Below are 495 nucleotides of genomic sequence, written 5' to 3'. Positions count from 1 at the left end.
AAGAATTTCCATTCCGACCCTTCTGCAACCTCTTCATTCACGTGCAATCTATGGGTGATCTCAGAGGAGAATCGAGTACTGAGTCTGAGGATTAGTAGATTTATATTACTACCTATATGTCTATCTATGTATTTTGATTTGAACTTTATATTTATTTTGCTTTAGAATTACATGAATTTTGAACAAAATCAATAAAGCCCGCCGACAGCGCCCTAGATGCCACTGACAGTGATATTTTCCCGAAACTTAGGATTTAAATTCCAATTAAGCGCGCCGACGGCACCATCGACCCCGCCGACGGCGAGCTAACAAAGAACACCTTTAACCGCGATTTTGACCAGTCAACCGTCACTATTCATCATCCCCTTCCTCCTAAAAATCACCATTTTCGACCTAGGGTTTGAGAGATCTTGGATTAGGAGGCGATTTCAAAGTTTTTTGACACCGGATTTGATCATCTCTAGGCAAGAGCTTCACTCCAAGCTAAAAATATTT

This window comes from Phalaenopsis equestris, unplaced genomic scaffold, assembly GCF_001263595.1.
Source record: "Phalaenopsis equestris unplaced genomic scaffold, ASM126359v1 Scaffold001250, whole genome shotgun sequence".
NCBI lineage: Eukaryota > Viridiplantae > Streptophyta > Magnoliopsida > Asparagales > Orchidaceae > Phalaenopsis > Phalaenopsis equestris.
Note: the sequence above shows the minus strand (reverse complement) of the source record.